This window comes from Macrotis lagotis, chromosome 4, assembly GCF_037893015.1.
Source record: "Macrotis lagotis isolate mMagLag1 chromosome 4, bilby.v1.9.chrom.fasta, whole genome shotgun sequence".
Taxonomy (NCBI): domain Eukaryota; kingdom Metazoa; phylum Chordata; class Mammalia; order Peramelemorphia; family Peramelidae; genus Macrotis; species Macrotis lagotis.
This window is the reverse complement of record NC_133661.1, coordinates 135,634,976-135,662,125: the sequence shown is the minus strand read 5'-3', so window position 1 is coordinate 135,662,125 and position 27,150 is coordinate 135,634,976. Positions and strand designations below refer to the sequence as shown.

Genomic DNA, 27,150 nt, shown 5'->3' with positions numbered 1-27,150 from the left:
AGAGAAGAAAGAAGACCACAGAAATGAACAAATTAGAAACTGGAGAGAGTGAGTCAATGAAGTCACATCACAGAGGACATGGAAAGAAATGGGAAAATGATCACAAGGAGAAGAGTTGTTCCTTGGCATGGGTTCTGGCTTGTGCTGCTGCCTGGGTTCCAGCATGGGCTATTTTGTGCATTCTGGCCAGTCTAACCCCATGGATTTTGGCAAAATATCAAACATTTTCTATAGTTTCAACTGTCTCAATGGGGTCTGTATCATCACTGGTGTTTCTTCCACTATCTCCTGCAGTGTCTGCTGAAGTCACATCAAAATGGGAGGGAACATCCTGCAGAGTCCTGGGCTTGTAGCCATTAAGTACCTGGAAAATGTTTCTCCTTTTAATCTTTGTCACTGTCATCCTCCGAGAGAAGAGGGTTCTCTCAAATAACCAATTCAAATTCTCAGACTTTGACCTTTGATCAGTCTCCCCTGGGCCTTTTTAATGTTGCATGTTGAGAATAGGATCATTGACTAGAAGAAAGATGTACCAATGTCTATATTGCCAAGAAACTGGAGCAACCAATGAAAGCTCTGTTTTATGTGACTAAAAAATGGATCCCTAAAAGTGATAACCAAGAATGGTTCCAGGAATGGGTGATCAAATGGAAGAATGATCAGACCATGGTCATTTCCATAGAATTTTTTTTCCTATATTGATAGTCTTGACTCATGATGGGTAGGCAGGTGTCCACTGACAAAAGGATAAACTGGAAGTTGAGTCTTTGCCAGGAACCCCACCAGGTCCAGGCCCATCTGCTAAAAGATTTGAGTGACCTAATTGACCTGAAGCACAGGCAGTTCTTGTTCTTGTGGCTATTGGTGTTATCCTGGATGGTAAAGATTGTTCTGGATATGGTTTCTAACTTGACCCACTAAGTGACTTTCAGTCAAATGTGAACCAGAAGTGGGCAAAAGAAATGTTCTTTCTGATTTTCTACAATGGGCAAAACCTAAGGAGCTAATGGGAGTCTCCTTCAGAAACTCCACTGTGAACTTTTCCAATTCAATACCACCTGCAATCTCCTGTCAGTACTCACACACATCAAACTGGAGCCTTTCATGGTGAAATTCTAGGCCAAACTACATGTCTTACTTTTATATTGTGGTTACCGGTTGATTTGGCAGGGAACTGACCTCCACCAATCTTCGGACTTTGAAGATACTCTGGTTGTGATTGGGATTCAGGGGTGATGGTAGAAATATCAAATAGGTCAAGTCCTAAGCCTCTGTCCCTCAGTCCCTGGTCAAAGGTCTGGATTCAAGTCCCAACCCTGCTACTGAGGTACTATGTGATCTTATTCTAGTGGTTTCTGATGATTCCAAAAGTTTCTCCTTAACCAAAGATCCAGATTATCCTTTAGTAAATCAATAACTGATGAAATTTGTCTTGTTCAATAATCAAAAGTTCTTTGATAATGTAAATGGTAAATAATGGAAATTCTCCTACTAGGAAAAGGTGATACTTGACTCATTAACATAGAATGTTAATGAAATAGCTACAATGGCTAAGCAGCATATTGTAGTGGATAGAAAGCTTGCCTTGAAGTCAAAAGGATCTTGTCAAGGACCATCAGTTAAAAAAGTATTATTAAATGTTTAGCCATGTGCCAAATACCGGACTAAACATTGGAAATACAAAAAAAAAGTTCAAATAAGTAGTTGTTTTAAAGAAACTCACAGTCTAAATAACATGCAAATAAAACTTCTACCATTAAGGTGATTGGAAAAGGCTTTTAATGAAAGGTGAGGTTTTCACTGACCCTTGAAGGAAGCTGGAGAAGACAAGTGCAGATGAATGCAGCTGTTATTCAATTTAAAGAGATTGGGGAACTGAGGATCATATAGGCAGTAAATATTTTTTGAGTGATGGACCTTGAACAAGCAACTTCTTTCTGGACCTCAGTTTAGATTCTATTTCAAAGAGTTGTCTCAAATAGCATATATATGTATGGGGGGAATAATCACAAGTAGAAGAGTTTATCCTTGGCATGGGTTCTGGCTTGTGCTGCTGCCTAGGTTCCAGCATGGATTATTTTGTGCATTCTGACCAGTCTAGTATACGTATAATATTTTTAAAAACTAAACATGCTACATGAATGTGAGTGTATATGTGTATTTATAAATGCATATTATGCATACCTATATAGGTATAGATTGACTAATTTATATCTGTATGTACTTATAAATATATAGACATATATACACATATATACACATATTCACATATATATGCTTACACACACATATAGCCATCTCTGAAGTCAGGAATATCTGAGTTAAAGTCCTGACTTTGATGCAAATTAGTTGAGTGTGAACTACCATAGAAAGGTGTCTCTCTGTCTCTCTCTCTCTATCAATCTATCTATCTATCTATCTATCTATCTATCTATCTATCTATCTATCTCTGACACACACACACACACACACACACACACACACACACACACACACACAGATAAATGATGGGGATATTTTGGTTATGGAAAGGCTGTAGAGATTATATCCCAATCTGTTAAGTGCTAACTGTGTCTATTACAAATTTCTGTCATAGCATCTCTATTGGGTTATTACTGCTTCAAGACAGTCTTTTATTCTCTTTCCGATGCTATAGCATACTCCCTCCCACAATGGTTGTACAAACTTTCTCTTCATTATTCAACTTTTCTCCCTCTCTACAGTCTCTGCCTTCTTCCTCATCAAACCGGATTATTCAATTTATTGAAAAAATGTGTCCATCTAATAAGAACTACATCAATTCTTTTCCACTATTTTTCTAGCCCTCTAAATGTTCTCACCCTTCTTCTCCTTCCTTGCAATCTGAGAGGAATAGGAAGTCTTTCTTATTGCTAAGAAACTCCCCCTCATGCTCCCCACCCCCACCCCACCCCATCTATACCTTTAATCCCATCCATTTTGGTTTCTTCCTTGAGATTGCTCCATCAATCATTTTGATTACTTAAAGCATCAAATGAAATAATTTATGCAAAATATTTCATAAACCTTATTGTACTAAAATATCTAAAATATGTATATATCTATATATTTATACATGTATACATTGTATTATATATATATATATATATATATATATACAGATATTAGCACTTATTATAGTTTTGGTTTTATCTTCATTTTCTTTTGTATTTACTCTTTCTCTGCATACCTTATACATTCAGGATTCCCCTCTCAAGGAAAAGTCAAACCAAATCAACCAAACAATTAGAAGATTTTCCTTCATTCTAACATACTTTTGAGCTATTTCCCTTTCTATTTCATAACTTAACATCTAGAAAAGAATGATTTCATTTTCTTCCTGACTACACAATCATTTCATCTCAACATTTTGTAATATGATTTCTCCCTATTCAAGTTTACTTAAATAACTGAGATCAATTAATTAATTTTTTATTGCTTTCCTAAAGTATTTTCCCCCTAGCACAATAGGTATATAAATAGGACCTATTGAAATGAGTAAATCCATATTTTAAAAAAAGTAGTTGAAAGGGATTATTAAAGGATTATGGGAAACTTTTTATAACATAAATGAAGACTAAGAAAAGAAGCAAATACTAAAAAATATCATGTTTTCATTTTATTCAAATATTTTCATTTTCTGAAACTAAAATAAAATTGACAGAAAATCTGCTTATTAATACTAATAATGAAGACAACCATTTACCTAGTACTTTAAGGTTTGCAAAACACTCGACATATATTGTCTTAGAGGAAAATGTTTTAAAAATAAAATTGAGCTAATTTGACTGTCCATCACTGAGGGGAGGGGAGTGAGAAGAGATGGTGGAAGGAAATTTTGTAATTTAAAAATATGCATGTGCATATGGATGAAAAAAATAATTTCTTAAAATTTAAAGAAATAAAAATAAAATTGAAAACTGATTATTAGTGAGATATGTTTGAAAGGCCTTTCAGTTCATTACAAGGAAACTTCTTATATAGCTCTATAGTTTAAATCTTTATTAATTAGGCACAGTTTATTATTTTCAACTTATTTTAGTTTTATTAGATAATTAGGTTATTTTAATTTATTATTTATATTTATAAGTACATATGATATATTTATAAATACATACAGATATAAATCAGTCAATCTACACCTATTTAGGCATGCATATATACATATATAAATACACATATACACTCATATCTAGACATGTGTCTACTGTCTCTCTATATATCACTTTAGATTTTATTAGACATTTCAAATAGTGTTGAAAAGTTGTTATTTTAGTAAATTTAGAAAAATGTTACTATTTTCCAAATAGTTAAGGCTCTTGACCAATTTTTGTTCAGATCAAAGATCACTGAAAAATTAACAGATGATTTCTAAATGTCATTGTGTATGGACAGGGTAACTAAAACAGAACTAAGTTTCCATTGCTGGTATTAATTTTAACTTCAATCACATCATTCTTAACAATATGAATACCTGTCAAGGATATTTTAGTTATCAGATATTAAGATTAAAATGACCTCTGGAAGTATCTGAAAGTAACATTAAAAAAATAGTTGACAACCAATTGTTCAATGGAAGGAACACTAGATTTGGCAATTCAAAGACTTGGACCTTTTATCTTATCTTTGGCACTACTTGTAGAACTTCAGGCAAATCACGTCATTGCTATATGCCTTGGTTTCCCTCATCTGTAAAATAAGGGGCTGGGCCAGAAAACATATTAAGTCTCTTGCAGCTCTAAATTCATGACATACTTTGGCTAACTAAAGCATTCCCTCTAACAACTGTCTGCTTTGATGATTTCCCAGTTTTATGTAGATTTCTGATCCACTGCTAGTCCTTTATTTTCTATACATTTTCTATATTCTATACATTTTTCTTCTTAGTTAAAAGCATTACTATAAATAGCTTCCTTCATTTTTTAAGTTTGTTGAACAGCTTATTTTTTTTGCCTCTAGGGTTTGTGACTTCATTATTGCTTGATCCTATTCTTTTTTGACATATAGTGACTGTTTTGCAACTCATTCTTTATTTTTACAGTGGTAACCCATTTATGATATTACATTGGGTGTGGTAGTGAGCTGCAATCTTAGTATCATGATTATGCCTTTTGGTATAATTCATAGGAGTCAAGGTGGTACATCCTCTAAGTTACATGTTCTTTTGTCTCATTCTTCATATACTATTATTATGGTGATTACATGTCTGCACATTCTGATTTTGGTGGCGACCTGCATTATCAATACTACAAGACAAGCAAGTCACATGCCTTGTATTTTTTATCTAACTTCAACCAGAAAGGTATGGTAATCACAGAGGAAGATCAGTTTTTGGAAAATTTATCATTTAAATTTTTTAAGTAAGCAGTTTTTAGATATTCTTCAAAAATAGTGATCTTTGGTCACATAGTCAGCATGAAAGGAATTGTTTATGCAAAAACCGTAGGGAAGAGGATACAATTTAAGAACAGATTCCTTTAATTGTGTTTTAGTTTTGTTTGTTTTTGGAAGAGGGGGTGGGACAGTAGGAAGGTTATTAGAGATTGTCAACTATTAATTACTTTGCTGTATGTTAAAGTTTCTTCCTATCCCTACATATCCATTGAACTTTATACTAGAATAAGACTAAATGGGGTCGATAAATGTTATATTAAGACTCAGAATAACTTCTTAGCAGAAGAGTACATCAGAATTTCTTCCCAATGATCTAATAATGAACCATTGCTATAAAATATATTTATATGAGTGGAGACAGAGGGTGAAGTTTTCATTTTGGGGAAAGAGGATGAGATATACTTTTTTGTGGGGGGGGGAGCAGGGTATATTTTCAAATGTATAGTTTCCATTGTAAATTAGACAAAGTGATATTTTGTTGCTCCTTCCTATAACTGAAATCACAGATTTATTGGTGTCTTATGACACAGTCACACATGCTTATGGTATTTAATAAAAAAAAAAAGAGGGGGAATTACCCATCTCTAAAATGAAAGACAGAGACAAAATAACCAATCTGTAATGCAGATTTATTAATAGTCATTCACTGGTTTTCAGTAAAATACTCTTCACATAACCTTGACTTTATTAAGTAGTCCTTAAGGTGCATTTGGAAGGCAGATAATGAGTTTGGGGAATAGTCTTATCTACATCAAGCTAATCTTTAACAGCTTGGAAGGGAACTAGCAGAAAGTTTCCCACTTTGAGTGACAGAACCATGTTAAAATGAAACCTCTTAAAATGTCCTTTTAATGTGGAGAGTTTACAGTTTATGACACTGTTTTTACAGGAATATCTTATGGATTAATAGGTATATAAAATAAATAAAAAAGATGGAACACTGTGGAGTTTTCATACTATTTCCGAGGGTCAAACAAATTGCTAGTTAAGAGAATAAAGAATTCTACTGTCCTAGGCATGTGAGTAGCACTTTGTATCTTGGTTAATAAAAGGCAAGTCAGACTTTCCCTGGAAGAGAAAAAAAAGTGTTTCATTCACGTTGGCTGTCTCCTTAAAAAGGGGGGACAATCTGAAGGGAGAGGTTTTGAGTGGCATGTCATTGTCGGGACTGCACATGTCACATTGTCAGGACTTCTATGGAGAGAAGTCCACAAGAACCTTTCTGACCCTTCACAAGTGCAAAGAGCTGTGTGTATGTGTGTGGGTGTGTGTAAGGGGGTTTAGAGCAAGAAAGAAAAGGGGGGATAAAAAGAAAACTAATTGAGAACTATACTTCTAACGAGACAGCTCATATTTTCCCCATGTGCAGATTCCCAGGTTTCAGGTTTTTTCTCCATTGAAAATGTGAGTACCCTTCTTTTGCATAAGATTGAACATACTATGCCAGTCTTTTCCTCACGGCTTGTATGCAAGCGTTCAGTCACAGTGAGTTGAAAAGTAGGCTGCTGTTTTCTAAGCTTTAAACCCATTCGTTAGTTAAGCATCTTATTAATGTTGCTTCTGATAGCTGTATTTAATTTTCTTTGCTCACTCACTTCACAGCGCTTCTTCCTTTGTGTATATACACTTTGGGGATTCTGAGCCTCTGTCCTAAGCCTTTGTAAATTTATGGTCAGGCCTAAATGTCTTTTCAACAAAGGTCAGGACTCAGAGACCACAGAGTTATCAGACAGGCTGCTGCCTAGTTTCTCAGGCTAGGAAGATTAAGCAGGTTTTGCTGAGAATCTACTTGGTTCTCCCTCCACTTGGTGACGGTGTTAAAAGTCCTTAAGGGCTATTTCAACATTTTAGCCAAGCTTTTTTTCTAAGTTTGGCATAGGAAGGCTTCTTCAGTTCAGCCAAAGTGAAATGGGCAGTTTTCCAGTGCTGGCTTGTCCACTGGTAAATTCCAGCAAGGATTTGTAAGTAATCAATGTAGTATAGCATAACTATCCACCCTAATTGTGATTCTGAGAAGGCAGAAGTTCATCTTTTCCGTCAGATAAGTGCCACTATGGACAGAAAGCTAGGATTTAGTGTTTTGATTTGACTTCTTTTTCTTTTTTTTTTTAAGAAGCAGGAGATAATTCATCTGCAAACACACCTTTCTTTGCTCCTTTGTCAATAGAAAAGTTGTTTTGCTAATGGTTATCTGTCTACAAGTCCTTGACCTGCTTGTAAACACATTCTGCAGGAAAACCCTGGGCCATGGCCTCAGAGCTTTGCGTCAACAACAAGAGATAAAGTGACCACAACTTAACCTGATCTGGCCTGGAGTGCCCTCTGCTGCCCCTTGACCAAGTCCTTTCCTAATCTCTGTCCTTCTGAAAGGAGCAGATTACTTGTGAAGCTGGACACGCAAAAGCTTCACCTGGAAATTTGACTCGGTTTTCGAAGTGACTATTTTTAATATTGTCAAATGTCTTGATGAGGAAGCCATTTTTAATAATAACCTTTAACAGCAAAATGTGTATTGTATGGTGGCTCATCAGAGGCTGTTTATATCAAATCCAAAAACTGTTTGAAAAATTAGAAAAAAATTCACCTAGTTAATAAAAAATAAAAAAGCAAGATTGTGTTTGAAAGGAATTCAAGTTTTGAAATGATAAAAAAGTAACAAATCCAACTAAATCATTATATGTACAAACTAAAGAAAACAGATAATCAAACAGTGCTGGATTTTTTTTTCCAACATTTCTTCCAAAGGTACTTACCTTTCACTGGAGAGCTGTCACACCTCTCTTCTCTTTCTTTTATCACTCCTTCCCTTTTTTGGATATTATTATTTTTAAATTTAATCATTGCCTTCATCTGCTACTCTTGATGGATTAGTCCACTGTCCCTCTCCCTCCCCATCCTCCCCACTTTTCTTAGTCTAGTCTGTCACCTCTTATCCATTTCACTCATTCCATTTCTAGTTGCTTTAATTCCTCTGGTGAACATCCCAGGTTTCACTATTCCTCAGGTTTACTCCCTTATCAGACTGGGAATATCAGAAATCAAATTAACAATTGCTTACTGGGCACACTGTTTTATATCATATGGAGATGGGGGTAGGGGAAAACCTGTAATTTGGGAGGTGTGTGGAATGGGGGGATGTAGAGAACGGTTAATAAGGAAACTTAGCATATGTTTTGCAATTTATGTTATTAGAAATTTGCCTGGGATACTGAGAGTTTAAGTGATTTGCCCAGGTTGATATAATTAGTATGTTTCAGAGGCAGACTTTACTTGAAACCAGATTTTCCTGATCCTAAGAATACCTAGTTAGTACAAGATAGTTTTTGTTCTCAAGAAATGTAAGATATGGTCCCATTAATATAGACATAACTATATTTAAGAGTATAACTATAGTTTTATGGGTATGATGAAAAGCAAGTCAGGACCCCATTTTTATATATGTTCTGCGTTTCTTTTGCTTTCAGCACAACAGAGTTATAGTATAAACAAAAAACAAAAATAAAAAAATTGGACATATCAATAAAACTGGGTATATGACTATTTTCTAAACCATGATACAAATGATTTTTTTAAATGTGAATTTTGAAGACTATTTTATTGTTCCTTTTGATATTTCTCCAGATTTACTTTAGACCTGACAGGTACAGTGGGAAGCAAGAGAAGCAAGAGAAAAGAATGAACATGGAAGAATATACAGAAAGTTGTTGCTCCAAATCTCATGATTTTTCAAACCAAGGTATTTGGGTTCATTAGATACCCAATTTTTACAATTTTGTTATAGTTAACCCTGACAAAACTGTGTGTTCAACATCTAAGAGAAAGGCTTAGTTCCATATTGATCCTTTTTTTAAACAGCAGTAATAGTCATAGTAGATAGTGTGAATAGGCAGCCTTTCTTTATTCACTCTTTCAAATAGAAAAAACTCAACTTATTTGTATCCCTAACACATTTCCTGAACCACATTCCAGTCTGAGATGGGTTTTGACCAGACTCATGAAAAAAGTTTTATCTCTTTTTGCTCACCTATCTTTCTGATATAAACACTGAAGCCCTGCCAGCTTGCTTGGATGCTGGCAGCAGCAGCATTGCTTCTCCCCAAGGAACTGAGTTGGTATGGAACTGGGAAATTGAGAGTTTTCTTTCATCTGTCAGTTCTGTCACCATGTTGCTACATTAGTAGAAATGGGTGTGGGACCCAATAAATTCTTAGCTGAAATTCAATTGGGAAAGGTAGCTCTTTGCATTTAGTGTCCACAAAATGAGTAAGTTCAAGAGAGGATGCTACCATTCATAACAGGTACCTTATAAAGTTTAAATGTATGCTGACCATATATAGCATAAGCTGTTGATTCATAAATTCTTCCTTACTCTTTTTCAAAGCAAAAACCTCCAAACTCTGAGCCAAAAATTCTTTGTACTTTGTCTGTTGTCTTTGAAATAAGCTTTTAGAATTTATTGGAAGAAGTAAAATAAGTAAGAAAAAACCTAAATGTTGTGATTAAAAAATTAGAATAAAAAAAACTTAAATGTGCTAATAGTAATAAAATTAGTTGTCATTTATGTGGTACTTTAAAGTTTGTAAGATACTTAATATATATTATCCTATTTTAACTTCATTATAATCCTGTCAGATATATACAAATATATATGCATATGTATTTGTATGTATGTATATCCTATTTTACAAATGAATAAACTGAAATTTAGGCTAAGTGACTTGCCCATTGCCATATAACTCTATTAAGTATCAGAATCAGGATTTGAATCCAGGCCTTCCTAATTCCAAATCCAATATTACATTTATTGTGTTTCTCTTATTTATTGAGAACTTGAGCTAAAATATCAATTTTCACAGTCTATTGCATTTTAAAATTATTGATGGATATTATTGTTGATGAATTGTAGTTATCACTATATGCTATTATATTTATATAATTTAAGTAATAAATTTACAAATGAACTATTTCTAAAATCCTTAGAAGTAAATTTTCATAAATATGAATAAATTCCCAGAACCCACAAGAAGCATTTATCTGATTCTTAACATAGTTAAATTATAAATAAGGAATTTCTACCCCAGTAGTTAGCATTTCCAAGTTTTTTTAAATACTGCAATATTATATTCAATTTTTCTATGTTTTTCCAGAACAATTTCATCAATCAAAAATTTGCTTTTTAATCCATTACAAATAGTGCTAATGATTCATCACAGTATAGTCTGAGGTCTGGTACTGCTAGGTTCCTTTATTTCTTCTCTACTTGAGATTCTTGACATTCTGTTGCTTTATATGTATTATTATTCTTTTATCTGTATTTATTTTTTTAAAAAGCCTTTTATAAGTTAATTGGTATGGCACTAAATCTTTAAATTATTTTAGGTAATATTCCCATTTTATTATATTGCCAAGATCCAACCATAAGTAAAAATGTCTCTCCAATTGCTTGTTTTCCTTTATTTCTGTTTTTAATAAGTTTTTTCAGTGTCTAGACTATAAAAATCTAAATTAATAACCTCTTGGTTATTAATAAAATTAATAAAACAAATAACCATTGTGGAAAAAAGAGCAGAAAGAGATAGAAAAAAAGAAATATCATAACCTTTTAAAAAAAATTTTGGAAGGCAATAGGGTTATTAAGTAACTTGGCCAAGTCATACAGTTAGATAATTAAGTATCTGATGTTGGATTTGAACTCAGGTCTTCCTGACCCTAGGGCCAATACTCTATCCACTGCACTACCTAGCTGCCTGTAGGATAACTTTTAAAGGCATAAAGTTATTGGAATCATCTACAAAGTGACTGATGTCTATTGCTTCATGATTGGAGATCTGGTATTGCAATGCTCCTTTTATTCAATTTTTTTTTATTTCCCTTGAGATTGTAAACTTACTCCTCTTGGTATTGTACTGTATAGTGGCATAAAGATGCCTTGTAATTAACTGATAGGCATAGCACTAAATCAATTAATTTAACTTATTTTTTATTTTAATTTTATTAGCCTATCTAGTCATTTTTTTTTGTTTTTTTCCTGCTAGTCTTTTTTTAAACAGAATAACGGAAAGATATATTAATTTCATAGATTTTATATTCCAAACAGTGAACATCTATACATTTAATTGTTTGTGTTTCTATAGTGTTTTATAGTTTTAATTATACAAATCTCATCTGTATGTTTGAAGGACAACACCAAAATATTTAAGCATTTTAATTTTTTGATTGCAATTTCTCTTGACATTTTTTCCTTTTTTGCTAATGCTATCTAGACATATCAATATTTTGGTGTTTATTTTATGTACAGCTACTTAACTGTATCTAGTAATCATCTCATTTAATATCTTTGGTGACTGGGATTTCCTATGTACATTATTATATTGTCTCTAAATAGGAATGATGTTTTCTTTTTTAATATCAATTTTTATACATTTTAATTTGGTTCTCTTGGTTTACTGCTATATCTAGAATTTGTAGGGATGTGTTAAATAATAATAAAGGGAGCATATATGCTTTATCCCTGTTTGTATCAGGGAAACTTCTAGTGTTTCCTCATTACAAATAATGGTATCTCTGGTTTTTTTTTAAAAAAATATGTTTTTATGTTTTAAACATGATTAATATAATATGAACAATATTATATCAAAGTCTTTCTATATCTTTAAAAATAATCAAGTGACTTAATCATTTTTGTCATTCTTATGGCTAATTGCACTAATTGTTTTCTATTGATTTCCTATTTCTTCTCCTAGGATAAAATATTATCTCATAAATTTTATTATTAAAGCCTTTTACAAACTGGTCCCAACTTGTCTTTCTAGCCTCATTATACATTATGTCTCTCCCTGAAGTCTATGATCCATAAAGTCTGCCCTCCTTTTTTCTCTTACATAGTAAATGTTTCATTCCTAGAATGAAATTCCCTCTATATCCTGAATCCTTCTGTTTACTTTTCCTTATAGTGTCCCTTCTCAATATAGCTTTTCTTGATACTTCTAATACTCTTTCCAAATTAATTTTATAATTGTTCTAAAATATTGTATATTTTATATCTACAATCAAATGTTGGCTCCATGACATCTTTGGCTATCCAATTTTATGCATAGTATAGGTACTTAATAAATGATTATTTTCATCAATAATTGGGTATCAGCTTGACAATAGTGAATTATTTTCTGAATACATTTCTTTAGTAAGCATTCTTGCATCAGTAAGCCATTTTGTCATTAAGTGAGATGAGTTTTATAGCTATTTTTTGCTTTGCTGTTCATTGGCATGAATATCAGTCAATAAGGATTGACTAAGTGCTTACCATGTGATGTACACTGTACCATTTGCTAGGGATAAATAAAAAGAAAAAGGGGGAGGGGGATCCCTGCCTTCAAGGTGTTCACATTCAAAAAATGAAGGAGGCGAGATCTATTTGAATAGGTATAAAACAAAAGATTTCTCTCAGAAAAGGAATTTGTTTAGAGTCTTCATATAGCTGTTTGATATAATTGAGTTGAAAATTCATCTAGTCTGAGGATTAATAATGGAGTTCTTTGACTATTCATTTACAGCTTGCTGAGTTTAAAATATCTTTCTTTTTTTGGCTTAGATGTTTCATATTCTACTAGACCCTCATTCTTTAATTTACTTTGTTTTTTGAGCCTTCTGTTTTTCTTAAGCTATTGGATTTTTTAACTTTTATATTTTGCCTCAAATTTTAAAGATTTAATCTGTATTTTTACATTAATTTTTAGTATTAAAACTGCATGCTGATATATTTTTGCCTTTTGTTAATATTTTTAAGATATACAAATTTCCCTCAGGATGATTTTAGTTGTATCACTAATTTTGATATATTACCTCATTGCTATTTTAGTTTACCCATTTATTGTTTTTTAGTTTGTTTTTAAATCATCTCATTATTCATAACATAATTTCTTAGTATTCATTTAGTTTTTTATCTTTTGTTTGTAGTTTATTAATTTTGTTGAATTATTTCTATAAAAAATTAATTTATTATAATTTCATTAAAGAGCATGACAACAATGGGACACATCAAACTTTACAGGATGCAGCCAAAGAAGTAATTAGGGGAAATTTTATATCTCTGAATGCTTTCATCAACAAAGCAGAGAAAAAAGCCATGGAGCAAAGGAACAAATTAAAAATTCCAAATAAAATTAACAAATTGGAAATCCTAAAAAATCAAAGGAGAGATTAATAAAATTGTAAATAAGAAAATCATTCAACTAATAAACAAAATTAGGTCTTTGTTTTAATAGATAAACCATTAGTCAATTTGACTTAAAAAAATGAAAAAGAAAGTCAAATTTCCAGTATCAAAAATGATTAATTCATCAATGAACATACACAATTCTATGCTAGCAAATAAAATAATCTAAGTGAAATGGATGAATATTAACAAAAACTTAAATCACCCAGATTAATAGAAATGGAATTATACAGTTTAAATAGTCCTATCTTAGAAAAAAGAAATTGAACAAGGCATCAGTGAGTTCCCTAAGAAAAAAAAATCCAGAATATTATGAATTTACAAAACTCCTGAATTCTAATAGTATAAAAACTATTGGGGAAAAATAGGGAAAGAAGCCCTGCCAAATTACTTTTATGACACAAATATTGTGCTGATACGGAGAATGAAAACCATAGATCAATTTCCCTAGTGCATACTGATGCAAATATTTTAAATAAAGCACTAAAAAGGAAATTACATCACTGTATCACAAAGATCATCCACTATGACAAGGTGAGACATACTAGGAATGCAGAGCTTGTTCAATATTAGGAAAACTAGACTTCCAGTGCCAAGATAGAATAAAGAAAACTCTTAAAGCCCTCCTAAATTCCCTTCCAAACAACTAGAAAATTGTCTCAGAATTGATCTAGGAGTACAAGCAGCTTACCAGGTCAGAAAGAAAGGGGAGCAAGATTCAAGAGGAGCAGTAGTATCAAGGCTAATACTAGGTGACTTACAGCAAAACTCTAAGCCTGTATCAATCCACTAGTAAGATGTTTTCCTGCAAACCAGTAGTCCCCTAAGCAAGTGACCAGTCTGTTCAGTATAGCAAGGCTCAAACACAGAGACTCCACCTTTGCTTAGCAAAAACCACTAGTAAGACCTTGACCCCCTTGGTGACCAATAGTGAAGCCCCACCCTAGGGGATCTACCAAGGATACACTGTTTCCATAGCAACCCAGTAGTAGAGCTCTGCTTCTAGAAGAGACTATAGAAAATTACTGTGGTAATATGGAAATTGAAGGTTAGAAGAGGACAAAAGTGTCAAAATGGCTACATATGAAGACTCAAAGAAAAATATAATTTGATCTCAGGTCTAAAAGGAATTCCTTGAACTACTTTAAAAAGGATTTTGAAAAGCAAATTAGAGAAATAGAATAAAAACTTGGAAGAAATGTAGTTTTAAAAAGAGTAAAGAAAAAGTCAAGAAAAAAGTCAGCAACATAGGAAAAGATATACAAAAATTTACCAAGAAAAATGTAGAATTTACCAAATGGAAAAGGAAGAACAAAAAGCTCAAGAAAATATTCTTAAGATTTAGAACTGGACAAGTAGAAACTAATGACACTAAGAAACATCAAGATATAATACAAAATCAAGAAAAATAAAAAAATAGAAGAAAATGTGTAATTTCTCATCGAAAAAACAATTGACATAGAGAATTAAGATTCCCAGGAACACCATAGTCAAATCTCCAGTTCCAGGAGATAATCTTCCAAGCAGCCAAAGAAAACAATTCAAATTTCATGGAGCTATAGTCAAGATTACACAGGATTTAACAGCTTCCACATTTTTAAAAAACCACAGGGGTTGGATTATGATATATCATAAGACAAAAGAGTTAGGATTATAACCAAGATTCTGGAAGATTAAAATCTTAAGTATATTAAGGGAATAAATGAAAAAAATTGTGACAGAAGGCAGTCTAGCCATATCAGATCTCAAACTGACTTGTAAAGCAGTATTTATCAAAACAATCTGGTATTGGTTATGAAATAGAGCTGGAATAGATTAGCTGCAAATTACCTTATAGTAATAACCACTGTAATTTAGTGCATGACAAAGTCACAGATCCAAGCTTTTGCATCAGAAACTCATTATTTGACAAAAATTACTAGGAATACAGGAGTTTGGCTAAAACTAGGTACAGGCAAACATCTCATCATATACCAAATAAGGCCAAAATGAGAACATGATTAATATATAAAGAGTGATGTCATAAACAAATTATGAAAGCAAATTAAGAGTTTATCTGTCAGAGTGATGGATAAGGGAAGAATTTAGGACCAAAGAAGATGTAAAGAGCATTACAAAAGTAAAATGGATAATTTTGATTATATAAAATTAAAAAGCTTTTGCACAAACAAAACCAATAAAAACAAATTATAAAAAAAACAGAAAACTGGGGAGAAATTTTGCAAGAAGTAATTTTTCAAATATAAAGAGAAGTGATTCAAAATTATGAAAAATGTAGGTCATTCTACAGTATTCAAAGGGTATTAATAGGTAGTTTTCAAACAAAGCAAAGATAAAAATATTGAAAAAATACTCTAAATCATTATTGATTAGAGAAATGCAAATTAAAACAACTCAGTACCACCTCATACCTCTCAGAGTGACTAATATAACAAAAAATGAAAGTGTTGAAGATTGGGAAACTGGGACATGAATGCAGTTAGTTAAGTTATAAACTGATAACTTTCTGCAAAAACATTTAGAGCTATTCACAAAGGGTTATAAAATTGTGCATACCCTTTATCTCTTAGCAAAACCACAGCTATAGTCCAAAAGAATCCAAAAAGAGAGAAAAGAAGCTATTCATACAAAATATTTATAGAAATTTTATTTGTGGTGGCTAAGAATTGGAAATCAATTATCTCAAATTATATGAAAATGTTATATAATGGTATAAAATTGATAATTTTGATTTTATTAATTAAAAAGAGTTTGTTCAAACAAAACCAATGCAGTCAAAAATAGAAGTAAAGCACAAACCTGATAAGATTTTAAAGTAAGTTTTTCTGATAGAGCCCTCATTTCAAAAATATATAGAGAGTTGAATCAAATTTATGAGAATACAAGTCAGTACCCAAATGATAACTGGGTCAAGGATATGAACAGGCAGTTTTTCGATGAAGAAATTAAAGCTATCTATAATCATATGAAAAATGCTCTAAATCATTATTGATCAGAGAAATATAACAAACAGATTGGTGAATATAACAATAAAGAAAAATGATCATTATTGGAGAAGATGTGGGAACACTGGAATGCTAATACATTGCTGGTGGAGTTGTGAAATGATCCAACCATTTTGGAAAGCAATTTGGAATTACAACCAAGGTGCAATAAAAGTATGCATACTCTTTGATGCTGCACTACTACTACTACTACTACTACTAGATCTGTATCCCAGAGACCATAAAAAAGGGGGAAAAGACATGTACAAAAATATTTACAGCAGCTTTCTTTGCAGTGGCAAAGAATTAGAAATTGAAGGGATGAACATCAATTGAGACATGACTGAACAAACTGTGGTATATGAATGTGATGGAGTTCTATTGTTCTATAAGAAATCATAAATGGCAGACTTCAGAAAAACCTGCAAAGGCTTACATGAAGTGATATTGAGTGAAGTGAGCAGAACCAGGAGAACATTGTACATATTAACAGCAAGATTGTGTGGTGATCAAATATGGTGGACTTAGCCCTCCTCAGCAGTACAATAATCAGAGAAATTTATAAAGGACTTGTGATTGAAAATATTATTCGCCTTCTGAGAACTATGAAATCTGAATACTGACCAAAGCATGCTATTTTTAATTTTTTAGATTCTTTCTGTGCTCTGTGGTGTTTTTTTTACCTCATAGTTTTTTATCCCCTTTTATTCTGATTCATCTTTCACAACATGACTAATATGGAAATATTTTTAACAGAGTTATACATGTATAACATATAAAGAAAAGAGGGAGAAAATGTGCAATTCAAAATCTTACAAAAAACGGTGTATATTGAAAAATACCTTTGTATATAGTTGGAATAATAAATTTAAATTTTTAGAAAGGAAATCAATTATCTACAATCATGAAAATGCTATATAATGGTATAAAATGTATAATTTTGATTTCATTAAATTAAAAAGATTTTGTGCAATCAAAATCAATCTAATCATGAATAGAAGGAAAGCAGAAAACATTTTTACAGTGAGTTTTTCCTGTTAGAAGTCTCATTTCGCAAACACATAGAGAACTGAGTCAAATTTATAAGAATATAAGTCATTCCCCAGCTGATAAATGGTCATGGATATGAGAAGATAGTTTTCAAATAACAAAAATACTCCATAATCATATGAAAAAATATTCTAAATCATTATTAGAGAAATGTGCATTAAAAGAGTTACCACCACACATCAAATTGGTTAATATAACAGAAAAGGAAAATGACAAGAAATGATGTAGGAAAGAATGCTTTCAGAAAAAAAGCTTGAAAGACTTTCATGAACTAATGCAAAGTGAAGTGAGCTGAACCAGGAAAACACTAAAACACTAAAAACAATATTGTACAATGATGAATTGTAAATGACTTAGTTATTCCAGTAATGCATTGATCTAAGATAATTCTGGATTAATGATGACAAAGGCTATCTACCTCCAGAGAAAGTACTGAGGGAATCTGAGTGCATATCATATCATACTTTTAACTTTATTTTTCTTGATGTTTATATTGGGTGGGGTGGGATTTCTGTGCTTTCTTTCATAACATGACAAATATCAAAAATATGTTTTGCATAACTGTACATGTATAATCTACAACAACTAGCCTACCTTCTCAATGAGAAGATAGGAAAAGAAAGTTGGTAAAGTATTTAGAAATAAATATTTTAAAAATCTAAAAAGCTTTTGCTAGCAATTGGAAAAAAGTTAAGAAAATGCAAATAATTTATTACATGCTATCTCAGATCTCTCACAGTATTTTTTTCTTTTAGTATAATTTAGTGCTATATATTAAACTTTATTCCCTCTATTAGAACATGCATTCCATGAGAGCAAGGAATTATTCTTGCATTTTGAGAAGTGACCAGAATTTTTTTCTTTCTCATGTAGCAGGCATGCTTAGTAAATGGATAAGTGAATATCTGCTAAATGATAAATAACTATTTCTAAGTGATTGGGTGAATGGAAGTAAGAAAACAGCTGGAGATAGAATGGAAGAGGATGTGAAATTGATGCCAAAGTCACAAAAACAAGCATGAAAGCTTCTTAAAAATCTCTGACTTGTTGATTAGTGTTAGTAGTTTACATTTATATGAGTTTCTATGAATTCAACACCTAGATGTCAACCTACTGGTGATGTATCTCTTTATTTCCTGGATTGTTTCCTAGTCCAAAACTCCATCTTCATAATATATCTATATTCTTTCTAGCTGACAAGAACCTCCCAGAATTTGTTTTCTGTAGATACAGCCTTCAAGAACTCAGGGTTACCTGTTTGTCACTATGAGAGGCATTAGAATACAACATTTTGTGGCTTACGAAGTGTTTTTCCCATGACCACTTTGTAAGGTACATAGTTTAATATTTAATATATTTAATATCAGAGAAGCTAGAAACATGCTCAAAGTCACAGTTTGTAAGTGGTACTCAAGTCAAAGTTTCTAATATTAAGTGCAGTGCTCTTTCCAAGTTATACAGGAGTTGATAGAAGTTGAAATGATTCTGTGCCAAAAATGGTAATTTAAAATAATAGAGATTTATGAAGTTCGATACTGGGAACTAGGTTAGAGGGGTTTGCAATGGACAATTGATGAAATGTGCTAAAGATAGCAGTTTAATTAATGGATGACCTAGTTGAATTAGCCATTCTCAAGGTTAAAGTTAGAATTTTGGAGTGCTGATATGGTGAATTTTTTGTACTGGTTTGAATCTGATAGCAACTTAAAGTTTCTTGTTTGGGGGAATATGAACTCAAGAATTTGTCACCCTAAATATTAATCCATTTTTTCAAATTCATAATAAACAGTAGCAAAAAGTGCCCTTTCAATTCTAGTAGAATAAAAAGATAAACCAAAGAAACAGAACAAAGCAAAATGAAAAATAAAACAAAATTGAATGTCATCCTCCTGAATGCTGATTTTGAAGAATAAGAAAATACCTTTTTTTCATCAGTGCTCTCTTATTTTACTGCCTGGTTATGTTTACTATGGCCTGAATTTGTGTAGTAAATTTTTACTGAACCCAAATACAGAATTTTATATTTAATGCTATTGAATTTTAATTTTATAGGATCAGAGGCTAACAGAACTGAAGTTGGAAGTGACTTCTGATTTCATTTAGTTCAGTACCCTAAATTTACATTTACCAAAATAATTATTCAATCACTCTTTGCATTTTTTTGCATTTTTAAGATTCCAGATATGAATGTAATGAATTATCTATTAGGATTTGCTTTAATTTGTTTATTTTGCCTACTGTTTTTATCACCTCCCCCCAAAAAATTGTTGACTGTTCTATAGTACTTTACATAATTCTATCTAGCTAACTTCATTTTCTTTCTGAAAAAAGGGTAAGAGGAAGTCAATAAATGTTCCTTTCAACATAATGTGGGTTAGGACCATAGAAAGTTACTTCTTCCTACCTAACTCAATATGAGGAGACTTTACTTAAAGATAACAAAGTTGCCCCTATAATCTGAGTGATTTCATCTTCCCTGATAGAATTTTTTGATCATCTAGGATCATAAAAAATCCCAGTCACTAAGACTTAGTGGGTACTTAAAATCATGTGAGTTGCTATACCAATGTCCTGTTGACCAGAAGCTTTCCAGATGGAGATCCAGTGACTACAGCCAAGAAGCTAAGTGTCTCTAAACCCTTATTGCTTTGTTAGAGCTAAATTAACCCTCTTTGTTAAATATTTAATGATTTACTAGTGCCTCATTTTGTCATGTCATAGAACCTGAACTTAAGAGGATGCTGGTATTATAGCCAAATCTCCAACATACTGATATATCAAGTTAGGAAAATAATTAATGAATTAACAACAGTTCTAGTTTTTGATAACATAACTTTCTATGTGACCCCTGAGCAAATCATTAATTACCCTCTCAGTAACCCTCAGAAGTACTATGAATATAATTTACAAATGAGTTGGCAATCTGCATTAGTAGATGGAATTTCTAAACTGGGAATTCTTTATATGGTTGAAATTCTAAGTCGAGCCCCTTCCCTCCCCCCCAAAAAATAACAGCATATATTTTATTATATGCAAAAATATACATGTTGCTTCATTTGATCACATTAACAACATGATGTGGTTACTATAGCTAGTACTACCATCTATTTTATAGATGAATAAACCACAGGTCAGAGACTGCCCAGGCTCATACAAATAGTATTTTTCTGACAGAGAATTTGAATCAAGGTCTTTCTAAGTACAAGTCTAAGTGGTACAAGTCTAACTCCCCATTATGGTAAGAAAACCATTTTCTATAATTTTCTATAGCATAAGTATCAGGGTATGTTATCTCACATAACTTTTACCATTCCTCCAAATGGTCCAGAATCATAGACCACAAGAGAGGAGTTCAATTTAGAATGCAGTCAAAGCATAAAACTGAAAGGCTGTTAGATTCTAGAGCAGAGATTCTTGGTTGAAATGAATTGCTTTGAGAAAGACTACAAAGAGGCTGATATCTTCTTGAGACTAGTAACAGAAAGCAGCTTTGAGGTAAGTTAGTGTATATATGTACATATATATATATATATATATATATATATATATATATATATATATATATATATATATATACTAAGGAAGAAAGAAATAAGAAGGTTGATGGGTCAAGGGAGGCAGAAACCCTGGCATTTTCCCCAGAATCAATTCTTAATAGCAAAAATCAAATTTGGCATGATGGTTAGCACAAATTCTGAGACATTATGTATATATATATATATGTACATATATATATATATATATATATATATATATTCCTAACTTTATAACAACCAAAGGCACTTTAACTTTTGAATAAGCTCTAATCCTACACTGAGTATGATTATTAATAACTGTCAAATAAATTATACTCCATTGTCTGTTATTTCAATAGAATGTGTCACCACCCTTCTAATCCATTAGTTTCATAGCCTTAAAGTATTCTTTGGTTCTTCTCTCACCTTCATCCTCAAATATTCAATCAACTGTCCACACTTCTTGATTCTGCTCCTACAATATATATCTTATCTGTTTCTTTTCATACATATGATCATCACCCAAATTAAAACTCTTATTCAACACTTGTCTAAATTATTTTTATAATATCCCACCAGTTTAGGACTCCAAAATAATCTTCCTCAGCACATATCTGATCATATCCTTTTCCCCACAATCTACTCTCTGACAATGATCAAAAACTTTCTTTAGTTATAAGATTGCCTGTAAGGTTAAATATAACTAGATTGATGTTCAAGATGTTTCCCAAATTGCTTTCCACCAAAATTTCTAGTCAATTTCTATTAATCTTTTTAAATTTATTTTGTATTTCAGTGAGAGTGAACAACCTACTTTTGTCAAATCTCCACTTTTCATCTTCTTTCTCTTTGAATTCTTGTAAGATTCATCCCATGCCTAGAATTCACTTCTATCTTATTCATTGTATATTACAAATCTTAACTTCCTTTAAAACTCATCTCTGAGACTAACTTCTCTATATACTTTTTATTGCCCTTTAGGACTCTCTACCTCCTCAAGTTGCTCTGTTTCAGCTCCTTAAAATGTACTTCTTGAAGTCAAAATCAGTTTTTGTATTTACATATACAATTACTAAGAAAATGCTTTGCATATATTTGTTGCTTTAAGTTGCTTGTGAGTTTGAAATCAATTTTAATATATTAAGTTGAAGCTATTATAATGACAGACAGAATTTTTTTCATCTTTAGCCTTATAATTTGTTACTGATTTGACTTTTGCTCTATGGTCTGACTGCACACAGATATCTGATTCAAAAATGACTCCTACATGACAACCAATAATTTCTAGTATATTAATATATGGTCAGTTTTATTTTCTGTGACTGCTCACCATGTCCAGTGACTTCCAATTCTCTTTTCAAATAAAATATTCGTGATATACAGATCTTGATGGTCTTTAAATTTGGGGACCTTTTCCTTAATCCTGAACCATATATATTTCTATTTATTTTCCATTGTTCTTTATACCTACTTTAAGATACTGAGTTTTCCAAGAATTCTATCATCTCTTCATTCTTTGCAGTAAATGTTGATGTTATTTTGTTTGTTCTTATGCTTATCATTATTATTATAAAAAAAGAGATGACCATATGTCCCATTAGATTTAGACTTTTTGTTTCTTTTAAGTTCATGAAGAAGCCAACTTTGTACATTCCTATATTTACCTTTCCATATAGGACCTGTCAGTCATGCTTCAAATTTGTTGTAATTTTAATTAGTTTTCTTGTTTTACATAGAATAAAAAAAACTAGCTAACTAGCTACACATATATGGTTTTATTTCTAGCTATTTTATCAGCTCATTAGTCATTAGAAAAGACTTAAAATTGGAGTGACAACTTTTTTTGATAACCTAACATTTTCCTGATTCTATATATACTCTGTCACCATTTCTGCCTTCCTACCATTGTCATAGAGAAATGTGTCACATAGGACTGAGGGCTATTTTGTATCTTTCTTGGTTCCACCATTAAAAAACTAACTACCAATAGCCAGCTAGCGGATAATGAGCCTTTCCTTACCTAGTCTGGTCTTAATAAAATATCCATAGTTTAGCACTGAAACAGTGGTTGAAACTACCTTAGTTTGCGCTTTACTGGCCTAGCTAAAAAGCCACATGACATACCATTCTGAGGCAACAGGATAGGATATTTTAGAATTTTCAGTCTATAAATATTAGACAAAACTTTAGAAGGACATAAAGCAAAATATTCTTTGAGGTAGTGAGGGACATATGAATACAAGCTTCATCTAACAGTGCAATAGTGGTGTAGTTAGTAAAGTAATAAAGCTTTAAAATAATTATTTTCATTGTCTCCAAGAATTAATCACAATTCCTTAGGAGTATTCTCACATCGTCTAATAAATTTGTATTTTCCCCCATAGTGGCCAGTCATATTCTTAATACATGTGAATTGTGAAATAATTAATTATATAAATCCTTTTAACATTTATTGAAAAATCATATAGTATTGGAGATGTTGTAGTCACAAATTTGGAAACTGCTTGAATATATTCCATGTTCAAATTTGGTTCTTACAAGGAATATCAGATTTTTACAGTGAAATAGAGATTAAAAAGGGTCAAACGTGAGCCCTATGACTCCTATCAAAGTTTCCTGAAAATGTGTGACTTTGCAATTTCACTGGAAAATGTATAGCAATTGGTAACTGAGAATTTCAGTCTATTATATGCCCTGGATACATATTTCAGTACTGTTATAGAATTATAGTCAAGTGTGACCCTTTTACCCTTTTCTTAACCCTTTCTATGAAGTGCTTTGTATTAAACTGAGGAAGAAAACACATATTACCAGTGCTTTATAGCCTTAAATAGAGTCAGTCCAGAGCAAAGGATCAAAGGACTTCTACAAACTCCCTTACCATGCTAATTAATGGATGGAAGGAGCATATTTGAGTTTCATTCTAACTTTTAAAGGAAAGGATTCAAGTGCCCTGTCTAATGGAAGTTCCTGAAAAAATGGTCTATGAAATCAGCAGATGCCCATACAATACTAGGGTTATTATATTTCAGATTTTCTTACTACCAATAAGCTCATACATTGTAGGATTTTGATTCTTAATAGATTTCTGTGGGATATTTGTTTTCTTAAAAGTTTAGTTTTTTTTTAAAAAATAAAAAAGAAATCTTAGGAGAATTATGGCATTGTTACTTTGGTTTGACTTTCCCTTTTCAGTCCTACAGAATTTACTTTGCCAAAATGACAATAAGAATCAAGTTACCTTATGACTTATATCTTTTTTAAAAAACCCTAGATTTTTAAGTAAACTTACAGTTTAAGTACTTAAAAAGTACTAAGAGTTAAAATCTTGATCAGTGTTAAGTAGTAACTAATTATATTTAACCTTACAGGCAATCTTATAACAAAAGAAAGTTTTTGATCATTGTCAAAGAGTAGACTGTGGGGAAAAGGATATGGTCAGATATGAGGCCATTTGAAGCAACAGGCCTATGTTATTATAATATTGTTGGCTCTCTAAAAGGTATAGACTGAAGACATTATACTTCTATACATTCCCTCCAAATTCACATTTTCTGAAAAACTGAAACACTACAAGGCATTTGAAATCATTATCTATTTGAAGATTTAGTGTCTTTAATGAGACAGATTGTAGAAGGGCATGCTTTGTACATTTACTGAAAATATATAGGTTATATGCTCATAGTGTTTGTACAACTCTCTGTCTACTTTTTCTCTAGCATTTAAGCTTTTAGAACTTAAAAGTTCACTGATGGGGCAGCTAGGTGGTACAGTAGATAGAGGACCAGCCCTGGAGTCATGAGGATCAGAGTTCAAATCTGCCCTCAGACACTTAATAGTTACCTAGTTTATGTGACCTTGGGTAAGTCACTTAACCCTATTGCCTTGCAAAAATCAAAAACATAAATTCACTGATTTTTGGACACCATGACTGTCTTTGTGTGTGGGGAAAGAAAAATAGAGACAGACAGAAACAGAAACAGTAGACATAGAAAAATATATTTGGAGAGAGAATAAGTAAAAATCTCTATAGGCTTCAGTTCCATGTCTATAAACAAAGGTTGTGGCTAGATAAATTTGAAGTTTTTTTATGATCCCAAATTCTATTATGCTATTTTTTGTGTACACGGGTAAGCAAGTATGCAAACAGTTATCTAAGGCAGATAGGCCTGCTACTTCAATGTTGTAGTCAACTCCTCATGTCAACTTCTTCATTCTGTGCAGATGAAAAACTCTCTGCAATTTTCATTGTGGAGAATTTTCTAGAAACATGACTATTGAACATAAAGATAGTACATACAAGAGATAAGACTAGAAATCAAGTCTTCCTAACTACAAAGTTGACCTTTCATCCACTACGGTACATTCCCTCTCCATGTGTATGTTGATAATAACAATTCATATTTATATAGTGCATTAAAGTTTGAAAACAATTTCCTTAGAGAAATCCTGTGAAATAATGTAAGTTTTTTTTTAATTTTTATAGTTAAGGAGCTCTCTCCAGGCATTCTTGTGTGAGTGACATCATCTTTAAACCCCAAGTGGCAATCCCTGAAGCATCTTCGAGATGCCCAAGGAAGACAGGGCTACCTGGAAATCCAATTATTTCCTCAAGATCATCCAACTTTTGGATGATTATCCAAAATGCTTCATTGTGGGAGCAGACAACGTGGGCTCCAAGCAGATGCAGCAGATCCGGATGTCCCTCCATGGGAAGGCCCTAGTGCTGATGGGAAAAAACACTGATGCACAAAGCCATTCGTGGACATCTGGAGAATAACCCTGCCCTGGAGAAACTGCTGCCTCATATCCGTGGGAATGTGTGTTTTGTGTTCACTAAGGAAGATCTGACTGAGATTAGGGATATGCTTCTGGCCAATAAGGTACCAGCTGCTGCCCGTGCTGGTGCCATCGCCCCATGTGGTGTCATGGTGCCAGCCCAGAACACTGGTCTGGGTCCTGAGAAGACTTCCTTCTTCCAAGCTCTGGGTATCACCACCAAGATTTCCAGGGGCACCATTGAAATTTTGAGTGATGTGCAGCTGATTAAGACTGGAGACAAAGTGGGGGCCAGCGAGGCCACCTTGTTGAACATGCTAAATATTTCCCCGTTTTCCTTTGGGCTGATCATTCAGCAGGTGTTTGACAATGGCAGCATCTATAACCCTGAAGTGTTGGACATCACAGAGGAGACCTTGCACCTTCGCTTCTTAGAGGGTGTCCGTAACATTGCCAGCATCTGTCTGCAGATTGGCTACCCAACTATTGCATCAGTGCCCCACTCTATCATCAGTGGGTACAAGCGGTTCTTGGCTGTAGCTGTGGAGACTGAGTACAGTTTCCCACTTGCTGAAAAGGTGAAGGCCTTTCTGGCTGACCCTTCAGCCTTTGCAGTGGCTGCCCCTGCAGCTTCAGCTCCAGCTGCTGCTGCACCAGCTACTGCTGCTCCAGCCAAAGTAGAAGCCAAGGAAGAGTTGGAAGAATCCAATGAAGATATGGGATTTGGTCTGTTTGATTAGCCCATGGGATACAACTATTTTGCCAGTTTATTTGTGGAACAAAGAAATAAAAATGCTCATTATCTCTGAAAAAAAATTTTATAGTTAAGGAAATAAATTCTGAGAGAATAAGAAACTTGTTCATTCTCACACAACTAGTAGATGATTAAGACAGGAAGTAAAACTAGAATTGCAGAATTCTAAACCAATACTATGCACACTACACTACACTACACTACACATGAATAATTACAGCCACTTCCTAGCCTTCAAAACTCCATAGTGAGACCTGAAATAGATAAAGATGAAATTGGGAAATATTTAATAAATAAAAATATAATGCAATATAGATAATGTTAATTTGTGGTTTTCTAAGTCAATATGCAACCCTCAAGGATTCGTTTCTGCTTGACTTTCACCCTTGCATATTGCATACTCACTCAAAGATGTGTGAATAGATTTTTTTGACATTTAAA

The 27,150-nt window shown here is 32.6% G+C and overlaps 1 pseudogene; it reads left to right on the top strand.

Annotated features, from left to right (window-relative positions):
- Positions 1 to 26,747, top strand: part of LOC141520042 (large ribosomal subunit protein uL10 pseudogene) — a 37,547-nt pseudogene extending 10,800 nt beyond the window's left edge.
- Positions 26,748 to 27,150: the final 403 nt, after the last annotated feature.